This window comes from Ambystoma mexicanum, chromosome 3p (assembly GCF_040938575.1).
Source record: "Ambystoma mexicanum isolate Mex_15411 chromosome 3p, UKY_AmexF1_1, whole genome shotgun sequence".
Lineage (NCBI taxonomy): Eukaryota > Metazoa > Chordata > Amphibia > Caudata > Ambystomatidae > Ambystoma > Ambystoma mexicanum.
The window spans coordinates 640,666,185-640,679,047 of NC_090925.1; the positions used below are offsets into that span (position 1 = coordinate 640,666,185).

At 45.1% G+C, this 12,863-nt stretch overlaps 1 protein-coding gene across 1 annotated transcript in view; it reads right to left on the reverse strand.

Annotated features, from left to right (window-relative positions):
• The window catches only part of LOC138580682 (toll-like receptor 13), a 67,589-nt gene extending 58,311 nt beyond the window's left edge, over positions 1–9,278 (reverse strand). Inside the window, exon 1 of the mRNA XM_069651403.1 lies at positions 9,127–9,278. The gene's annotated coding sequence lies outside the window, so the exon portion shown is untranslated. The remainder of the gene's footprint in view (positions 1–9,126) is intronic.
• Between the last annotated feature and the right edge of the window lie 3,585 nt (positions 9,279–12,863).

Consider the following 12,863-nt stretch of genomic DNA (forward strand, 5'->3'; position numbering starts at 1 on the left):
GTGGATGGTCAAATTCCTCACATGCCCCCCAGCCTCAATATGTGAACCACCAACCTAGTGAGGGTCTGGTTCGTCATCAAGGTGAAAGTACCGGCTGAGGCCATCTACATTTCCATGCTGGGAGCCTGGCTTGTGCTGGATGTCCATATCTAATCCCTGCAGGGATATGGCCCACTGCAAAATCTTAGGGTTCGCCCCTTGCATGGCCATTAACCATTGCATAGGCCTGTGGTCCGTCTGGATCGTAAAGTGAGACCCAAAGTGGTAGGGTTTCAGCTTCTTTATGGCCCATATGACCGCATACACTTCTTTTTCTACGGCAGTACAGTTCCTTTCCTTTTTGTCAACAGCCTGCTAATGTAGGCGACAGTTTGCTCTACCACTTCAAAGTTCAGCTGCGCTAACACTGCTCCAATCCCAAAATCACAGGCGTCTGTCTGGATAATGAATTCCTGGCCATAATCGGGCACTTTCAGAACTGGGGCCCCTCCACAATCCATCTTTTAAATCGTGAAACGAGGATTGACAGGCCAGTCCAAGTTACCTTCTTTGGCATCTTTTTGGACGTTACAACATTCAGGGGCATGGCATGGCCCCATACCCTCTGATGAACGAACGGTAGTACCCGGTGAGACCAAAAAAGGCTCTCATCTGTGTCTGTGTGATGGGGATGTCCCACTCGTTCAAAGCCTGCACCTTTGCTTCGAGAGGTTCTTTCTTACCTCCACTGACTAGGTAAGTCACAGTACCCTGCGCTATCTGGCACTTCGTGGCCTTGGTAGTCAGGCCTGCATTCTGCAGCACTTGAAAACTTGTTTCAGGTGGGATGCATGATCCTCCCAGATGTGGTTGAACACAGCAATGTTGTCTAAATAGGTGACACTGAAGTTTTCCTGTCCAGACAAAACCTGGTTAACCATACTCTGAAAAGAGGCAGGTCCATTCTTCAATCTGAACGGCATCACAGTGAACTGATCATGTCCTTCCGGGGTTGAGAATGCCGACCTCTCTTTTGCTCTCTCTGTCAAGCTGACCTGCCAACACCTTGCTGTGAGGTCAAAAGAACTCATGTACTTGGCAGCGCCGAGATTGTCAATGAGCTCATCTCCCCGTGGAATGGGGTAAGCATCTGTCTTTGTGACAGAATTGAGCCCCCTGTAGTCCACACAAAAGCGAACTTCAGTTTTCCCACTACTGGTCTTTTTAGGGACCAATTCCGTTGGGCTAGCCCAGCGGTTGTGGGATGGCTCTATCACTCCTAGGGACGCCATCTTGGAAACATCCCCCTTGATGGTGTCCCTGACCTTATCAGACATCCAGTGAATTCTACTCTTCACCGGCTTACTGTCTCCTGTGTCCACATTATGGGTGCAAAGATCTGCGCGACCAGGAGTCAGACAAAACTGACCGGCAAACTGTCCCAGTAAACGGCAACATTCTGTCAGTTGCTGTTCTGACAGGTCCATTGCAAGGTTGACACCTTCAACTGACCCATCTGTGGCTTCAGTGTGCAAGAGGTCTGGGAGGGGATCAGTCTCCTCCTCAGTCTCTCCGTAAGTCACTAATGCCATGACCAAGTCATCCCGGCTATAATGGGGTTGATGTGACAGACCCTGCACATCTATTTAGGTCCTTTCACGTCAATGAGATAATTCACCTCACTGACCTTTTCCAGCACACAGTAAGGCCCAGTTCACTTGTCCTGAAGGGCACTGGGTTTGACAGGCTCCACAATCCACACCCACTGGCCTGGAGAACAGATTGTCACTGTGGCCTTCTGGTCGTGCCAGTGCTTCATCAGCTCCTCACTGGCCTAAAGATTCTTTGTTGACTGTTCCATGTACTTGGCCATTCTAGACCAAAAGCCGAGTGCATAGTCCACCACATCACGTGACGGGGATGAGGGTTTGCTTTCCCATCCCTCCTTCAGGGTGTCCAAACAAGCTGAAAGGGGCTAAACCCTGCTCTGTTCTGTGGCACCTCCCTGTAAGTGAACAGAAGGCATGGCAGGAGAATATCCAATTTTCTCCTCAGGTGCTCTTCCAAGTCACCTATCATGCCTTTCAGGGTCTTGTTGAACTGCTCAACAAGCCCATTGGTTTGTTGATGGAAGGAGGTAGAGAACCGGTAGGCGACTCCACACTCTTCCCACATAGCCTTCATATATGTTGGTATTAAGTTTATACCTGGTCAGAAATGACTTCCTTGGGGAATACAACACGGGAGAATATCCCAATCAGAGCCTTCGCAACCACTGGGACTTTGATGCTCCTCAGAGGGACAGCCTCAGGGTCCACCACCACCACCAAGAAATATCTGTTCCCTGAACTGGTTTGAGGATCCAAAGAACCAACAATATCCATGCCTATTCTCTTGAAGGCCGCCCAACCACAGGTAGTGGAATTAAGGGGGCCTTTGTGGCACCACCTGACTTGCCACAAGCTTGACAAGTTGGGCAGGACCGGACAAATTCCTTACTTTTTACGCCAAACTGCGGCCAGTAAAAGTGTGCAGACAACCGGTCGGATGTCTTACTCACTCCCAAGTGACCCGCTAAAGGAATTTGGTGATCCAAATCCAAAAGGAACTTTCTGTGGCATTGGGGAATCACCAGCCTTCTGGTGTCCTCGCCCTCAGAATCCTTTGCTTCACTGTACAGTAGTCCATCCTCTCAGTGTTTTATGCGGGAAGCAGATGGACCTTGTGTGGAATGGCCTCACACTGTCCTCGGAGGTTGGTCTCCCATCATTCCTTTTCATTATTAAAAAATCCCAAAAACCCAGGCAAACACACTCTCCTCGTGTGGATGGTCAAATTCCTCAGAGGGAGACTGATCGTGGAGGAGCTTGGTACCCAGGGAGACTCTGATGATAGCCAAACAACCAGTCGGCGCAGAAGATAGGTAGGTCAGCAGGGGATGGAGAGAAAGAAAGTAGAGGAAAAAGGGAAGGTCTTGAGCTGCTTCTGGAACTTCAGGTGGTCAGCGAAGCAGAACTGGTATGTTTGGGGCAGGTGGAATGAGATGTGGGCAACTGCTACTGATGTGTTTGTGGTAGGAGTTAATTATATGCCTATGTGAGAATTATTTGATTCTTATGGTGGGTGAGGATATCATCAAGTTAATGAATAGGGAGTGGCGGATAGTGTGGCGGTTGTACATGATAGGGAAGTCGTGTGGACACAGGTACATCCACAGAGAATATAGTGTGTGCTAAACAGATGACAGGTTTTTGTGCATTGTTGTAGTGTGACATGAGAATATAACCATGGAAAGGTCAGCCTATTTTCGCCAGGATGGTGTGCACCTATCATTTCTGGGAAGAAGGAGTAGCTGATCCTGGAGCAAACCAATAAGGCAGGGTAGGAACAAAAGGGAAGAAGGTTTGGTTCAGTGAAAGAAAGAAAAGGTTCAAATGCTGGCAAGAGAGAAGCCGTCTGGCAAATGCCAGGTGGGAAATGAAAGCGGGAGGCAATGCATTTTGATTATATGAGGGCATGGGGTTTAGGAAACAATTTTTATTAGCAAGTGGACAGGGCGTTTATAGATTGTTATACAAGTGGCAAGAAGAAAAGGATGTTTGAATGGAAAAAATACCTTTCTTGATAAAGCATCCCTTTGCCAAACTTACAGTAACTTCTGTAAATATCTTTTATATATAATCTGTATGTCTGTAACCCCTGCAACCGAAGAATGTGCCCAGATACCTCCAGGTTAAGGTGCGCTATAGAAATAAATAAAACAAACAAACAAAACAAACAAAAAGAACTGTCACAATATCATTAACGTCATGCTCCCCAACTGAGGCCCGCAGGATAGCAAGGCCTCTCGTCTGTTTCTGTCAGAGGGCTGCTAGAGAGAGACATAGGTGCGGAAGAGGTGCTGGCTGAACTGATTGGTGGGGAGTTGGAGTCTCACTAGAAGAAGGCCACACTTCTTTGGAAGTGATAGTAAGCACAAAATGGCTGACCCCCTCTCCCTTTAAAGGTGAAAGGGTGAAGTGGCACAGAGGACTGAGTGAGTCTTTGGTTAATACAGGGCTGGTGGTGTTATGGAGTTTGTAGATCATATCTGATGGCAGGTGTTGATAAATACAAGTTCCGGATGAAAAACCGAGTATAATAGTTTTTGATTAAATGTTCAAGGCTAAGAAGAGTTTGTGTTTGGTAAATTGGTTTTAAAAGAGGGGGGGCTAGGGGTAAGTGGTCATAAAGTGGCCAATGAAGTCTTAGAAGGAATAGAGAAAAAGGAATGAAAGATTGGCTCAGTTAGTGACTGAAAAGGGACACGTTCTAAGAAGAAAGAACAAGGCTAGGAGAGACAGCAGAAAAATTAAAGGAGGAGGCGATGCATTAACTGGGAGGGATTTTATAAGGGAGTGATTAGAGGTTAGAGAAAAATGTATTAGAAAGTGGACAGAGCATGCATAGCTTGTAAGTCAAGAAGCAAGGGATTTTTTAAAAGAAAAAACAGACCTGTCTTGAATAAAGCAGCTCAATTCAAACTTAAAGGATGTATCACCTGCCCTGCTGGGTCTTGTCTATTTATTTAGAGGAAATGACCCATCCACACCTTTGATGTGGGGGGAGTGATACCATGGAAACCTTGTCTAAAGCGATGCAGAGAGAATCGTCACTCTGAAGCAGGTGTCAGCCTAACCCCTGGTATATCACATGGTCGGGACCAGTAGAAGAAGAGAAGCATCTTTCCTGCGTACCAGCTGACAGACTGCTTGAGAAGGTGAGAATACAAAATATAGTATCAAATTAGAGACAGTCTTTTCACCATATAGGAATCTCTTAGCAGTAACACCCTGGAGTATGTGGCTAATATGGCTTAACCTGGACAGGATAACTCAGATGGGAGGTCAACTCAGATAGGACCTCGTGTACATTACAAGAGAATAGTAGAGGGTTGCCACAATTGGGGCTCATATATGAGTGTTTGATCCTCAGGTTTGCAAGAAAATTAAAATATCTATAAATAAACAGGGTGTATTGTGAGAGGATAGAAACAACAACAATAACTTTTCCAACCGGCCCATGTGTGGAGAGTCCTAATTCTCTCCATGTGCCTGAAAATAATTACGATGTATTGTCTCCATTGACTCCTGCATAGCTCAGGTAACGCCAACCTTTACTGACGCTCTGTATTGTGCCAGGTCGAGACATATCTGCTCTTGCCAAATCTGTGAAATAGTGCCTGTTCTGGTCAATTTGATATTTCTCCAACTTTATTCAGGATTTGGACAAAGAGATTCTAATAATTTGGAACTAGATAGTGTAAATAGGGCATGCCCAGTTCTCATTCATGAGGAGTCTTGCAGACAGAAGCAGGAGGTTGCTTGAGCAGTTTAAGGAGAGCAAGGAATTTAAAATAGACTTCAGATGAGGGCGCGATAGAACATTAGAATAGGATTTAGTTGAGGGAGAGGCAGAACATTACAATACGGTTTAGTTGAGGGAGTGGGTAGGGCATAAAGATAAGCAATGCACAATGTGTGTATCGGGATTTGTCTATTTTGTTGGTGTATGGACTGCGGTGTGGGCACAGGATCGTGACTTTGCCCTATGCCACTACAATAGCACACAATTGGGAGTGTGCTTCATTGCGCAAGTTCCCTGTCTAGTGCTCTCAAATACAGTTTGTGGGTAATCTGGTTAGGATCCAGTCAATCATTTTAGGCATGAAAATGCAATTGCTGGCCTGTGCTCTCACACCAGGAGTTACTTGGGTGGTATTAGCAGGTCTCCAGAGCAAAAGTGTATGAACACACGGGAAAACCTTTCTGTTAACATGTATTGTCTGATTTCTGAAAAGTATTCATCAAAAAGCATCCAGTGCGGTTTCCTTGTTTATTTAACCATCGTCAAACATCTTACGAAACAAGGACAATTCTTTCTTTGACATTTGTTTTTTGCAAACAACATTGTTTTTAAATATTGGGCATTTTTCTCAGTAGAATGCATGATATCTTAATAGTTTTAAAAAACTGAGCGCATGAAGAAGGACACCTTATATATAGGGCAATCAATATAAAAAATATTGAAAATCTACAACATTGGAAAAGATTTTAGTATGCAACCAAACAATGACAAAAAGAAGAACAATCCCAAACAATATGCTCCTTAATCTTGGTGCTGCCATTTATATCATAGCTCCTGTTCTTATTCCTTGTGAATAACAGAAAACCCTAGTTGTTCCTACTTAAGTGTGTCCTGCAGTGTCAATACATCGGTTTTTAAGTTATGATGTGTTTATGCATCGCCTTCTCCAAGATAATCATCAAGTTTGTAGTGTATTCTCCTATGTGGAAAAATACAGGTAATAATGGGCCTCCGACACAAACCTTATTGGGGCAAACCTGTGAATATTTTAAGCCGATTGTTAAGAATCTAACTAAATGGGCATTTTGATCTTATGACTTATGTCTAATAATATATGTGGTCAAACGTTAGCTCACGTTTGTAGTTAAGTTTGAGTATTCAGAGTCCAGTTCCCAAATTGGTGCAGATCAAATAATACGCTCCTTAACCATAGTGCTGCCATTTATATCAGAGTTTCTGTTCTTATTCCATGTAAATAATGGACAACCCTAGTTATTCCTATCTATTTAGATGTTTGTCCCACAGTGGCAATACATTGTTAAGAAACTCCAGTTACCTATATTGGGATGTCCTAATGGTGATGGCAGATGTTAAGGTAGTGGTATCCAATTCATTTTTATATAGTGAGAAAGTTCATCTGTAAATAATATCATATGGTCAACGTTCGAGTGTGTAACTGGTTAGGACGGTTATTTTAATAGGTTAAGTTGTCTTCTATCAGTAATAATCGTATGGTATCTTTGCTGGTGTATAGTTCCAAGTAGTGTAGCAACAAAGGAATATGTTTCCAAAGATTGTTATCCTTTTTGGGGTAGTGTGTCACGATATCCTAAGTAACCGGGTGCATAGTTTCATATGATGCTATCTCAAAGGATCATAGGGGGACAACTGTTGGCAGATTACTGCATGCTATAGTATGCTAGAGCAAAAGAGAAGCAATGGTGACTTAGGAAGTATTTTTAGTTCTTACCTTGCACAAAGGTGCAAAACTGCCATGTCCGGTGTTGGTGTGCCATGTCAAGTGTAAACGCTGTTAAGGACTTGTGGATGGCACCTCACAGCATTCGTCCTGATACTTCCCAGAGAAACGTGGGCCCGTCAAAGACTTCCCACCGCAAGAACGGAAGACTCAGCCATGGGGCAAAGTATACTGTCTTTATTATCCAAAACAGACAAATGACTAATCCCCTCTGTGCCATGTGCACCAGTGTCAGTCACCGCACTAAAGATATCAGAATGTTTAGGGGAAGATGGAAGATTGCAAGGTGGCTTTCCTGCCCGCAGGGAAGGATGCAGATAACACAGCAGCATTGCATGATTTTGACAAACTGAACATTTTTCTTCATGAACTCCAGTAAACATAGAAACACATGCCTGATGCAAATGTGTTATTTTTGAGGATGGCACAATTGCACTACATGCACTACCGCACCACATTTTGCACTGGTATTACTCCCCAATTGGGACCTCTCACCAGCGCACAATTGGTCTAGCCAGAATACGCCATAAATGCTAATCTACATTGCGCACGCAGCGCAGTGCCGCTCGATGCAAAACTGGGACATTGTTTTTTTAATTCATACCATCCTTCAGACATTACAATGTCCAGCTTCGGTTTCTCCTCCCATTTCATTTTGATCATTCCCAAATATGATTGCCTTCCATTACACTTCACTTACCACTTCATGACTATCTTTGCAACCACTGCTCCACCCTCAGAACTTGGATCCCCCACACTTTGCTCCTAAATGCAATCAAAAGCCAATTCTGTCCCTAGCTCTCTTCCCTGTCTTCACACCCACATCCTCAGGTCCCATTTTCTCCCACCCCTATTGCTGATTGTGCCATTCTGGACCCACCCACCCCATTGAATATCCAAACCACCAATGGTGAGCCTTACCTTACAAACGTGGGGCCTGATTCAAAGAATTTTTAGTGCGGTGCAAAGTGACTTTGCACTGCCAACAAACACCCTGATTTACAGAGTGGTGCAAAATGTACTTTTGCAGTGCAACGTGACTTTGCACTAACTTTGCACCCCAAGTCACTTTGCACTGCAAAAATACACTTTGCACCGCTCTGTGAATCAGGGTGTTTGTTGGCAGTGCGCTAAAAATTCCATGAATCAGGCACTTGCTTGCATGGGTTGCTTGGGCCCACTACAGTAGCGCACCTCATGCAAACCTATCAAAAAATAGTCACAGGTGCCCCTCCGCGAGACAGAACAAGGGTGAAAGAGAGTTCACAGCCACACTTTAGCTCACTGTACCTTTCACAGAAGGGAAATAACCATTTGCATATCAGTTTTGGGAAGTGCAGAACCGAAATGCACCGATGGCAATTCTCTTCTACCAACATGTTCCAAATCTATCTCCGTCCGATTCCTTCAGCTGTGCCCGTTCTGTTTATTTGTGCTACCATCTGCAGGTATTTTCCCCAGGCTGGCCTCATAAGATTCCCCGGTTTTCTTTTTCTCCCCTTACACTCTATCGAACTCTACTATTTGCCCGGTTGCATCCTCCCTGAAACTCAGGACTGGTTTTACCACGCTTCCTTTCATCTGTGCCCCCTTTCATTCTTTCATTCCAGTGTTTGCTTTGCCTTTCGATATATATACCGATACAATAGGTTATTTATAACGTAAATACCCAGAGGCTTCTAAGCGCAGACCCGGGAATCGAACCTGTGCTGCTCCGAGCCGTCTTGCTTCCAAGGCGACACGGAACACGGTGTTGCCGCTGAGCTATTCTCCCGAGACGATACGCATATCTGTATGTCCCTGTCCAATGTCTATACCACGAAACTTCTTATCTCACTTTAACATTCACTGGCCTTCGATTCGCCATCTTTCTGTGGCATGCAGGCTCTCTGTTGCATTTCCTATTCAAATTGTTCAGGTAGGTCGTTGTCAATTCGTGACGTTATTTTTCTAATGTTTGGCAAAATATGCTGTTGAGACAGCATAACTGCATACAATCGGACATAGGAATACCATGAAAGTTGGCGTGATGCGTCACTTACCCAGATGGGGTTTGAGGCCTTAGTTCCTTGTTGGAGATAAAGCGGCGGGCACTGATCTGTGCAATACTCTTACTCTAGGTTGTTTCTGGCATATAATCAGACGGCTTTTCTAGGCTTCTTTGCTCCGTCAACACTTCCACCACCAGCCTCAACCGAAGGGCATTTCACTCCCTCGCGTGATGGCTTCTTGCTTTTCAAAGCTCACCAGGACACTTCCTCTTATGCAGCAGGGCAGAGTTGAGTCATACCCGATTCCCACAAACCTGATGTCTGGGTACAGAAATCTTTCAGTCATGCGGCACAGCTCAGTTTCTCATCTATGCCTTCACTGTTGCACATTCACGCATTGGGAGGATGCCTCGCCATCAGTGGAGTAACTTTGCTGAAAATGTTGGGGGTGGGGGGCATGACATCTAAAGGAAAGTGGGACAAATGGGGAGGGGGAACAAAATGGTGTGCCAGGAAAGGGGGACAAATGAGGTGGACAAAATGCGCCACAAATGTTGGGGATAGAGTGCAAACACCCTTGTTCCACACTAAAATCACGCCTGTGCACCCTATCTTGACGTCGGCCAGCGAATCCACCACAAAGACCACACAAGATTAAAGAAATCCTCCAGGCTCCCTCTCCGTCACCCTGATTCTTTGATTTTTTTAGCTAGTCTGCATGGTGTCCGACTCCAGAATCGGCCATTCAGCCGCGTAGACAGTCACCCGAAGGACCCTAACCTTTGTAATTATTGGACCCCAAGGGAGGAAGATTATAATATCAAGAATTCGTGCCAGCAGCAACTTCAGTTGTTTAATGGGAAAACATGTTTCGTAATTATGTTTACTCTTTAAGGCAGTTTGGTGGAATCAAGTCTCCCTCTATTTTAAACGTCATATGCTAATTTGTGCCTAAGAAACACTTGTGTACGAGCACGATATAAATAAAATTTCATATCATATGAAGAGTCAGATTGGTGAATGCCTTCAAATACATGCTCCGTTCCCTTGTTGATGCTTCCACATTTTTGCCCTGGCTGTGAAGCACGCATCTATGTTGGAGCCATGTGGTCCATGTAGTGTGATCCTGTCCTCGTGCTTCCTTGACCTCACTTAGTTCACCCCGTTGCAGTACAAGGAATAGGAAAACTAGAAGCCCCTCTCTGCAAGAATCCTCCCTTCTTTTGTTTGTCTGAAAGATATGGGGGGTAAATCAAGTGATGCGCTCACCGAGTTCCATTTTAGGACCTTCACACTCCAACCTATCCCAGGCTCATTGCTCCACATCGAAACGGGCTACCCTGATTGGTGCATTAGTTATTGGAAGGCTGCATCGCCATTCCCCTCACTTTAGTCTATAAGATGTTGAGATCTAGGACAGGCTTGCTGTTAATGTGCTTCGGTGCGGCACGATGGATCTGGACTCCATAAGCAACCAATAGTCATCCACCAGTAGTGTATTTTTGCTTCTATACCAGGGTTCTCTGCCCGCTGACCAGAGGCAATGGAAGGCTCACTTTAAAATACTGGGCTCACCATCATCTGTGAACATCATACAATTCTGACTCCCTGCAAAAACCTACGGAGAAGAAAGGGCTTCTAAGGTTTAGCCAACACATGAGAGGGAAATTTAACAAAGAGGAGAAAAGTACATATATTTCTATGCATTGCGCTTAGATTGCTGCCTTTTTTCTACACATCTCAAATTCTATTGCGACTCTGTGCTATATAGCATCTCCCGCAGAAAGCCAAATCGCAAAATCAAGCTACGTTCTCTCTACTCTGGACCAATCCCTGCGGCTCGTCTTGGCCCTGCCTACTTAAACTAAGACTCATGAGCTTATGTCAGACTTGTTGACTAGTCCATTCACTGCTGCACCCACCTACCTACTCACCTCTACTCTCGGCTCTTCCACTGTGCATTGCCTCGTCTGCTAGCTCGACATTTCTTTGTGATCAAGAGAAGAGATTTATGCTAGGGATAATTCGCTTTCTATGAACCCCAAGGGTGTTATTTATTTACTTTTCATGTTTTAAATTGCGTTCTTTTAATTGCATTGTGACAGTATGGACACTGCTGTTGAATTGCCTTCACTCCATGACATGTTTAACAGTATCTTCTCAGCATCTCCCATGGGGAACTGGACCAGCCGACCCACGTACTCCAAGCTGATCAATAACATCACAGCAGCAGCCTCACTAGACAACTTACATGGCCATGACCATACATGTACTGAATCACTCATGATGGATTCGATAGCAGGAGCCGAAAACAAAAAACCCTCTCGATTTCTATAGTGTCTGTCGCTTCCTCGATCATCACTAAATATTATTGGTTCTAGTGGAATGAAGTAACAAGTCTAGTCCTGGCATTACTGGCTTGGCTTGTGGTGCCTTGGGTTGCCCTCTCAGGAGCGCCAAACTGTCCACCTAGGCTCTATCAGGGCAGAGCTAACATAGCACTTGGATTCTGCATCAGGCCTCTGCGCTGGATCTCAGTGCTCTCGGGACCCTCAGAGCCTACGAGCCGCCAGCACTGATACCATCAGTTATCTGGGGGCTAAGCAGAGTCATAGCCAGGATTGCCTAACAAGTGGGGCCTGAAGCCAATGTAGTTGGGCCCACCGCAGTGACATTATCATCTGGAATGCCCACACAGTGCTGCTGAGAGGCCATTTTGCAGATTTTGGGTGGGCCTACTCTGTCTAAGCCTCTGGGGTGAAGGTGGTTAGTGTGGACCTCTGAGGTTGACTACTGCTGGACTTCCACCCTCTCCAAGTTCCAGTGCTTAATTTGTAAAAATAAATAGGTGCAGGGGCTCAAATATTTTCTAGCACTTCTGGGACACACCAGGGCAGGCAACTCCTGGCCCACTCTAGCCACCATCCACGGCAGTGCACCAAAGTTTCAGCATATTTAGGGTATAACTTGCAACTCCTACCAGCTATTGCAGGTCGCAGATGCACTACACATGCCAGAGGTTCAATTTATAGACACCAATCGACATAACATAACATAAGATATTAGTTTAAGGCCAATGTTTGAGTGATCTTTAAATACATCATCATTGTTAACATTGTGCTCCGATTCAATAGACGGCAAGTGGAACATGTTGACCACCCATCCACAGAAAACCAAGTAAACATGCTGTAAATGTCAAATGCAGGAAAAATAATTCCTGAACTGCTGAACTTGCCTGTCAAAAACTGCAGCAAAATCGTTGTGTATAGTTTTGCTCTCATGGCATACAATGCTCTTAGGCAGTGGCCTTTTCCCTGGCTTTGCCCCTGTGTTGGTGCTGCTAGCCGGTGACTGTCCTCTTATTGTCAACCCAAACTGCAGTAGCAGACCTGCACCATTGTCACACAGGATGACTGGAGCACCCAGCATTGCCACTTTCCACCTCATTGTTATCCATGAAAACTAGCACTGTCCTGTCCATCTGGGTCATTAGGTTCAGGAATAAGAATGAACTGGCCCAGAATGAAGAGGCTGCACCCAATGCACACTGTTCTTCCTTGTTGTGTGACAACTATTGAATGAGAGTTAAAATAATAAAGTTTCTAAAAAATCTCACCATAATCAGACTGAGTCTGAGAAAAGAAGTGCCGGGGCTCAGAAATAAGTGCCGGGGCTGAGCCCTGGCAAACTACCTCACAAATTAAGCACTGCCAAACTCCCTCCACGAATGAGAAAGTAGAAGGAAAGTTCCAGAAACTACTCAAGTGCGATTTCCTGGCCATGGTTTG